Below are 8716 nucleotides of genomic sequence, written 5' to 3' on the forward strand. Positions count from 1 at the left end.
GTAATATCTCTTAAATTGCGAATTTAATATCGCGAATTTTTATCCCCGCGCACGCTTCTCTCATTTCGTAATTCGAGTTCGATTATATTAATTGCGCGGCTCTCTCTCTCTCTCGCGGCTTATTAATCGCGACTTTTTCTCCCTTCTCGCCGTCGGGATAATAGTAGAAAGTAGCTCGCGCGGTGAAGTTTTCGTAAGTAAGACGAGCGATGTCCGATCGTTGATCCGTTTCTCTCTGCCGCGAGAATAAATGTGCGTTAAGAATACGCGTCATTCATTAATGTTTTAGTATCGGGTTTTCTATTTTTATCCCGCGAGAGTTATATACACAGAGAAAGAGAGAGAGAGAGAGAGAGAGAGAGAGAGAGAGAGAGACAGAAAGAGAAGAAAAGAGTTATACTTCGACATATACTGCTCGCGTACGTGTGCGCGAGTGTGTTACGTCTATCTTTTTTTAAACGTCTCATAAAATACGCCGCTTTTAACTTCCGATACGACTATAGAAACGCGACATTGTTACACCACGTGTCGTTACAAACAATACAGTTATATAAAATTCTATTGTGACTGTTTTTTTTTTTTTTTTTTTTTTCGCAGTGAGAGCGACGAACATGCATATAAAGTTTATGGAAACAAGTTTTTTTTAAATACCGTAGATTGTATGTACAAATTACAATTAAATCGTTACATATTCCATTGAACATTGTCGGTTTTTCATATTATTGAGAGAACGAATTTGTTGAAATGATTAATTTCTCGCGAAAAATTACCGACGCGTATTTCGCGTTTCGAACACATGTTTTTGTCTGCAAGTTCTTTCGCATCCCCTCTGGTGGTGGTGCTGCTGCAACCAGAAGTAGAGGGGGAAGATCTGCATTTATTGCTAAAATAGAGTGCCATTCGAGCGCTAATACAACTTCATTTTGCAATCGCGCTTCGAATCCGATTCGCCACGACGAAGCGGGGGCGAGAGAGAAACGATGGCGGATTTTCACCACGTAGGCGTCGACATTCTCCAAAGAGAGAGAGAGAGAGAGATTATGGCGCTCGGCCCCGGCGCATTTCTTCGTATCGATCGCCGTCGCGAATACTCCCACATAATTCGCTTATTACAGCTTCCGCGTATCTCCGCGCGTTTTCTCCACGGCATTCCCAACTTCTCGGAAAAAGTATGCGCGCTCTCTCGGTCGGGAGAAACTCGCTTGTTCGCTCGCTCGTCCGCCCGCCCGCCCGCCCGCTTGCTCATCCGCACGTTTGTCGCTTCTCGTGTTCTGTGAGCGCGAGCATCGCCGCTATAATTGCAACCGATGCGACGTATGTACGTTAGCATGATGACGCTCGGTCGCCCCGTTGCGTACGCGCGCTCGGTGCACCGAATGTGTGCATGTGCCATATCTATGTGTATTTGGCGCGCGCGTGGGGAAGTCCCCGTTAACGGCGCCGTAGCGTTCATGCAACCGTCGTATTCGCGCTGGTTGGAAAGAGACGGACCGAAGGCGAGAGAGTGAGAGAGAGAGAGAGAGAGAGAAGGGATTGGTATGCCCAACGGAGAGAGCGAGAGCGAGCGAGAGAGAGAAAGAGAAATATTGGCGCTTGGGAGAGCGAGAGATTGAGAGAGAAGGAGAAAGAGCGACACACAGAGTAGTCGAGGGATGGTTTTGCTCTGCTGGCTCTGTATTGATTGCTCTGTGCTGCTTCTCCACCTCCACCATCTCTTGCGACGATCTCTCTCTCTCCATTTCTCTGTCTCTCTCTCTACTCGTTTCTGTCCTGATCCCTCCCTCCCTCCCTCCCTCCCTTTTGCCTGTGCCCGCACACACCAACGCGCGACGGTCCGTAATGTCGGTTCGCTCTCTGCGAAACCATCAAGATCCGAGGTCCTCGTTGCGCCACGTATCTCTTCCCTCGAAACGCCCCAACGAGAGAAGAGTCCGCCTGTAATTGACGCAGATAGGAGTGCCATCTGCTGCGACGCGGACGGCGCAGAGGGACGGGGGAAAATGCGCGTAATGCCATCCTCGGCGAAGTGTTCCATGTAAGGATTCATTGAATGGAAAACGAAGCTCGACCGCGAGAGAGCGAACGAGCGAGCAAGTCGCTCGTGACGACACGCTGGCGTGTTTCTCTGCGTCTCGACTCGTCGTCGTCGTCGTCGTCGTCGCCGCCGTCGCCGCCGCCGCCGCCGCGTTGATGCTCGGCAGCAGTCAAATGCTGCGCGTCTTAGCAGAGACGCGCGTATGGTCTTTTCGTTTTCGACATCTACTTATAGTATGATGGAAGTGCGCATCAAGCAAATTTTGAATGCCGCGCGCAATAACATGAGATTGTGCTGCATGCGCGAAATGTACAACGAATCCAAATTAGAGAATTAGTGTTGAGTTTCGCGGGATCCTCTTACGCGGAACGCGAGTTCTCGCGTGTCACATTATTATTATTATTATGTCGTATTTTTCCGTACGCAGCGCAATACTGAGTTTTTTCATGCTTTCAGTAACTGTATAGTATACATAATGTATACATATAATTGAGAGAAAAAAAAGAGAGCTAGAGAGAGAGAGAGAGAGAAAGAGAGAGAGAGAGAGAGAGAGAGAGAGAGAGAGAGAGAGAGAGAGAAATGTATCAAAACGCACGTTATTTTATACTTATTAGATTACACTGAACGAGCAATGAAAAGATTGGATTAAACTGCGATGAGATTTATGTGACATTCGTGTTACGATAACGTCATTAAATAATATCACAAAGCACGCTATTAAGATGGAGAGAGTTTTTAATTTATTTGATACACTCTATTAAACTTAAACATCATAATTCTAACTAAACTGCAAAATAATTTAGTTACAAGTGTTCATTAAATTTCTTTGATTATTTTATCTTTTTCTTTCTCTTTCTCTTTCTCTAAACATACTTCGTTAAACTTACAATTTAATATTTGTATTATTTTCTCTCCACACACAACACACATACACACACACACACTCAAATGTGTACCAACACGGTAATCTCTTTTTTTAATATTATAAATATACAGTTGTATCTGTTCTTCCGGGCGATGAATTATGAAGATCACTCTTTTTATATTCGTAAACATGAACGTGGTAATATATGTAAACGCAATTTTATCTTATCGTTTTGTTATTGTAATTCAAAGTTTTTGCAACATTTTCGAGATGAAATTTTGGGGCTCGGCGCGTAAACATTATTATATTCACGTACATTCTGGTTTCATTACGGTAATTAACGGGGACAGTGATGGACTTGTGTTGAAAATTGGTGTTCTATTTAAATTTGCTAATTACTGTTACGATATATATATGACGATACGATTTGCGTCACGATAAAAACATCCATAATACAAAGTTCGTGCGACTGTGTGTTTTTCTTCTCGAAACGCGCGCGGGGAGAGCGGAATCGGGTATAATTAACGTATATGGAAGTACTATCTGATGCGGCACAGTGACATCGATGCGACACTCGTGAGTGCGCGTAATTACATATCTTGCTCGTGGTCGTGCGTGCGCAAATGAGTTTGCATAAGAATGTTAAACCAAATTTTCACGATGTAGGTTGACCGTGCGGGGAAAAAAAAACCTGATATTGTCGGCGTAATTGTATGTGGTTTTTTTTTTTTTTTCTATTCGTGTTAAAATATATATTTGTATGTGTGTATACACGTCAGATAGATGTCTTCTTCAATCTTTGTTTTTGTGAAAAATTAGAGCTTCGTGATTTTTTATAAAGTTGATTTATCTGCTGTCTAAGTTTTTAGCTCATTGCGCTTGTTGCGACGAGAGCTATTCGCGTTCTTTAATAAGAACGAGATATCCGAAAAGCGGAGAGCAAAGTAATCGTAGAAATAAACGCAATAAATCGAAGTCGAACGCGGGTATTCAGCGCCAAGGGTCGCTTCTCATGAACAAACGGGGCGCGCATTTCTGTCGTAAGTTCTTTTCTCTCACGAACGAAGACGACGACGACGACGACGACGATGCCCCAACCTGGCACCGAGTTTTTCCCGGCCGAGGGAAAGGAGCGTAATACCGGTCGAGAAATCGATGGTCGACCCGTGTCTCTTCCTTTTGCTCTCGTCCTTTCGCTCGCCGCTCCCGCGCGCATTCCCTTGCCCCAAGGCGTTCCCTCCTCCTTCTCCGCCTCACCCTCCTCGCGCTCGCCCTTCTCGCGCCCTCGTTCCTCGCCCTTCGCTTCCTCACCAATTTACGAGCATCTCGAAGTGTGCTCGCCTAGCTGAAAACCGGGTGGCGGCGTCACGGGACTCGCCCGGATATTCGTCGGACGCCATGCGAATGACGACGATATCGAGTCACGTCGACTAAGAGACCCGAGTAAGCGCGATACTCGCGCCAGTATTTTTCCGCGTATCGACACTTTGTTCCCGGTATATACGCGTTCCATTCACACGTTAATTCTCGTAATTACGCTACGCCAGCATTTAGATGATTAAAGTGAAAATTGAAGTGCTCGTAAAGTTTCCGCTTACCGTCCTTCGAATCGGTATCGCAACGGGAAAGTGTTACTTAAGAGAGAAAACACATGGAGGAATGAAGGTATATCGTTACACACTTGATTACAAGCATCCGTCTCTGCGAGTTGTTCGTGATTTACACGGAAGAAAAAAGTTCTATTCTGGAGAAAGAAAGAGAGAGAGAAAGAGAAAAAAACAAAAAAAGATATATAAAAAACTGTGGCAACAATTACGAGAACTCGCGGTGCCGTATTATTCGGCGCACTCGGCGAGAGATCTGTGTCTAATTGTATATGCTCGTCGACGATGATAATTTCAACCCACGCACTTCTGATGTTTCATCGTGCGCGTGCGCGCGCGCGCGCCTATGTTGTAAGAATTCGGAAATTATGAGGATTCGCGAAGCTGTGCGCAGGAAAGCGCTTGCCACATAAATTGCGGAAAAACAATATTGACACATAAATATGTTTTATCTAATTATTTGTTTTACGATCAATTTAAGAGACCTCTACGATATCACTCGACGATAAAGTCTGTGATCTGTAGTTACAAGCAAGCGAAATGATAGCAGTGAGAAATACTTAGCAAGAAGACGCGCTCTCATCACAATCACTCGAAAGATAATTTCCGGCGACAAAGATCCTCTCCTACGTGGCTTCTTTCGTTCAATTACGAAGGGGCTTCGCGTGACATCACGCAAATCCGAGAGCTCAATAAAAACCGTTGTTGGCAAAAATAATAATAACGATAAAATAATATAATTTTTATTGGGATTTTTCTAAATGAACGCAAAAGTATATTTACAAAACTAATTTATATATGAGAGAATTAATGTTTTGTCGATAGTTTTTTTTATGTGTAATAAAGAGCAAAGCTTAAAATAAAATTCGCGTGTTTGCTTTTGCATTTATATATATATTGATAAGTACATAAATGAACAGATTAATTAACGCAGAACGAGGTATCAAATAAAAGCGAATAAAAATTTTATATATATATATATATCGCACTGATTTTAAAGACGATGGATTTATAAAAAACGCGATCGCGATGTACGTTCCAAAGGTCAATTACGTGGACGCGTGTGTATTTGTGTGTATTTAATTTAGTTTAGTTTATTTACATATTTTATATAGAAAACGATAAAGAAAGGTAAAAGAAATATCACGGCACAACCTGTTTAAAGAGTAGCTTTGCAGCGTGAAAGAAAAATCACGAGGAGAGACCGCGCGAAAGAGACCGCGAGAGAAGTGTATATACGTACAAAAAAAAAAAAAAAAAAAAAAAAAAAAAAAAAAAGAAAAGAAAAAGACAAACTGCCTTTGAAATATTTACAAATCGAATTATCTTACTTTCTTCTTTGTGCCTCACAATATCGCCCCGCTATAGACCGTTTTTCCATCTTGTTTTCATCCATTGAAGTAACGAGAGAGAGAATAAAGGAAAGGGATTATTTATACGTCACTTTCACTATTACTTCGCGGAGATCGATTTTGTACAACTGTTAGATATCTTGAATGCTTGCACAGCTCTTCAACAAGATCGTACAGTTACCGATAAGAACGAGAGGGCTAACTTGAATCGATACGCTTGCTGATAACGCTCGCGTGACGACCGGATAGTACCTGCTGCAACTACGTCAAAATGAAAGCTTGTGATCGCGAGAGCGTGTACAGAGTTGATTTTTTTTTTTTTGGTTTATTCCATGATTGTAACGTAATACACGGGACGGAAGAATAATGTATTGATTGATCAGAATTTTATCATTTTCGGTTAAAAAAAAATCAAACATTTTGTTGCGCATTGCGAACAACGATCTGCGTCTCGATAAAAGACATATTCTTCGCGTAAATATTCGACGTACACGAGATAATCAAAATATTATGTATTACTTTCATATTAATGATTCACTCGTATTTTCCTCCTCAGTGTGCGAATTTCCGTTTTCAACGGAAAACACCGAGAGAGACTGTAAACTCGTCGAGCGCGCGAATTCTTTCGCTTGAAAATACATTACGCCTGCGTGAATAGACGACAGAAAAAGACGCATTGAGACACAGCTTGCTCGCCGTCGGCTACGTACCGGCTTTATTTAAGAAACTAACGAGTTAATAACCGAATGCCGCGTTTCAGACACACAAGTATAAATTCCATTCCGTTTATCGCTGAGAAAGATTATGTATATATATATATATATATATACATATATATACATATCCGCGCACGCGAGTTTTTGCAAAAAGTGCGCCCTTTGAAGACGCGGGAAACGCGTTAAAACGCGTAATTCAACACTCTTGACGTTGCATGTGTACAGCGTGCGCGCGCGCGATACAGTGCGCGAAATGCACGTGCGCGAGAACGTTGGTGGCTGAGGCGTGGATTTTCTCGCTTGAAAAAAAAACCTTACCCCAAAAGAGACACTCGGTGAAAAAAATCATCTCGCTCGGGAGATTAATTAACACGATTGCGGACAAACAGTCGTCTCGCACGCACGGCTCTCTCTTTCTCTCTCTCTCTCTTTCTTTCGTGTGTGCGCTCGTACTTATGATAACTGTGTGACTATGCTATGTGTGCGGCAATAGGCGGCATTTTGCGCAGCGCGTCAAGTCTGGCATCAGCCTTAACTCGTATCCCAGTGAATTCGGTACACACTTGAGTGTTCGCTCGAATGAAAAATAATGTGACACAGAGAACAAAGCGCCGCTGGTCTTTCTAATGCCGTTCCGTATTGAAAATATCGCTGTGCGCGAAACATTTGAATTTGTCTCTTTGAACGTGTCGTCGTCTTCCCTGAGTCACCTCATTCAAGTTACAAACAGAGAATCTATTCGATAAAAAAAAATGTACATGTTTTTCGCGCGTGGTGCGGAAATGCGCGTGTATGATAAAACCGTTGATTTAATCAAAATTCTCATTCAGTGAAAGAAAGTGTACGAGAGAGCAAGCTTTTATTTATTTTTTTTTTTTCTTTTTTCTTCACAATTGCGGTCGGAGTGTCTATATAACACAACAAGCATAGTAATGAGCACTCTTCATTATATACTATTATGGCACAGAGTTCACCGCTCAAACCTAACCTAACTCGAACCTAACTCGAACCTAGCCTAACTCAAACGTTGTAACGATGTGTATATTTATACAACAGCTGGGCGGCGCGCGGAGGGAGGGGTGTGCGCCAGTCAGCTGATTGAAGCGCTGGAGGGGAAAAGATGGGAGGGGAGAACGACCTTTATTTAAAGCGCCGCCGGAGGAAACCTTTCTTCGACTGGTAAACAGTCGTCGAATGCAAATGCGAGCAACGAGTTGCGCGTACGCGCTGCACACACACACACCCACACCCACACACGTGGTGTGTGTGTGTGTGTGTGTGTGTGTGTGTGTGTGTGTGTGTGTGTGTGTGTGTGTGTGTGTGTGTCTTTACGTACGTGTGTACGCGAGAGATGTTTTTTTTTCGCGTCGGGAAATTCCATGAGAAATACGAGCGTTTTCCATAGCATACCTACTTAATTACAGAGTAATTAAGCGAAGAAGACATTCTCTTGCGGAGAACGCAGGCGACGATGTGCTTCTTTGTAAGCTATATTGTACATGGGTAATGAGAAAAATGTCTTTTCGCTTCGACTGTTTTTTTATTAGCGCGGCCACTCTTTGAGAAGAGTATTCGAAATATTCTTTGCGAGTTTTCATTGTGTGAAAATTTTAAGGTGGTTTGATAAAAAAAAAATAAATAAATAAAACAAAAGAATACTTCTTGCGAATCGCATTTGTCAGATGACATTTTAACTACCTTGCGTAACCGTGCGTACGCGCGTTTCATATTTAATTCGTATTTTACTACACAATGAGGTTTAAAGATACACACATTAGGCCTCTCTTAGTCATTCTTATTTAAATATTCACGCGGTTTTCGGGCTCCGAAAATACGCGCACCGATACTCGAAATTTCGAGGTATCAGCCCCGGCGATGGTATGTGCGGACTTCGTCGTAAATATCGCGCCGCGGCGATTACTCGCGAAACCTGTTCCACTCTGTTCTCCTCTCCCTCTCGGGTTTTTCGAGATAAAGAAGAACGGCGGTGAAGAGGCCTTGGCCGTTTGCGGCCGCTGCGAGCGGTGCGGTCTCGCGCGCGATACCTAATGTCTGTAACGAAAACCCATGGTGGATGTGTTTCAGAGGACTGGCATGGAGAAGGAGAACTCCGCATCGGGCGGAGGCGGCGGAGGCGGCGGGGG

At 43.2% G+C, this 8716-nt stretch overlaps 1 long non-coding RNA gene across 1 annotated transcript in view; it reads left to right on the top strand.

The window, feature by feature from the left end:
* LOC109856103 overlaps positions 1 to 8712 on the top strand; it is a 107444-nt gene extending 98732 nt beyond the window's left edge. The window contains exon 4 of the long non-coding RNA XR_002250350.1: positions 8658 to 8712. This is a non-coding gene — a long non-coding RNA (uncharacterized LOC109856103). The remainder of the gene's footprint in view (positions 1 to 8657) is intronic.
* Positions 8713 to 8716: the final 4 nt, after the last annotated feature.

The sequence above is a fragment of the Pseudomyrmex gracilis genome, unplaced genomic scaffold, assembly GCF_002006095.1.
Source record: "Pseudomyrmex gracilis isolate BER0280 unplaced genomic scaffold, ASM200609v1 scaffold_107, whole genome shotgun sequence".
NCBI lineage: Eukaryota > Metazoa > Arthropoda > Insecta > Hymenoptera > Formicidae > Pseudomyrmex > Pseudomyrmex gracilis.